Source organism: Limulus polyphemus, unplaced genomic scaffold, assembly GCF_000517525.1.
Source record: "Limulus polyphemus unplaced genomic scaffold, Limulus_polyphemus-2.1.2 Scaffold1163, whole genome shotgun sequence".
Classification (NCBI taxonomy): domain Eukaryota; kingdom Metazoa; phylum Arthropoda; class Merostomata; order Xiphosura; family Limulidae; genus Limulus; species Limulus polyphemus.
This window is the reverse complement of record NW_013666773.1, coordinates 265,587-265,946: the sequence shown is the minus strand read 5'-3', so window position 1 is coordinate 265,946 and position 360 is coordinate 265,587.

Sequence of the window (360 nt, the reverse complement as noted above, 5' to 3'; positions counted from 1 at the left end):
ACTGAAAAATTTAATTTTTTCTGAAAAGGTGGTGTCTATGTACTTGTGACCACTCTGTGTACATAGTATCAAAATTAATCATCTATTTACAGCACAAGTAATAATAATACAATATAAATAAGGTAGGCTAACTAATAAAACTATGTCAATTGCAAAACTTTATACACGATTCCCGTACATCAATCATAAATAATAAAATAAAAGCAAAGAACCACAATTATGTGAGCCTTACAAAAGAATCCTGACATTATGAGTACGCATAATTACAAATTTATCTAAAACCTCAACCGCTGTATCTTCAATGTCTTTGTGAGTAGCCAATAATGTGAGTCCAGTTAATCTGTTGTCACTAAAGGATGA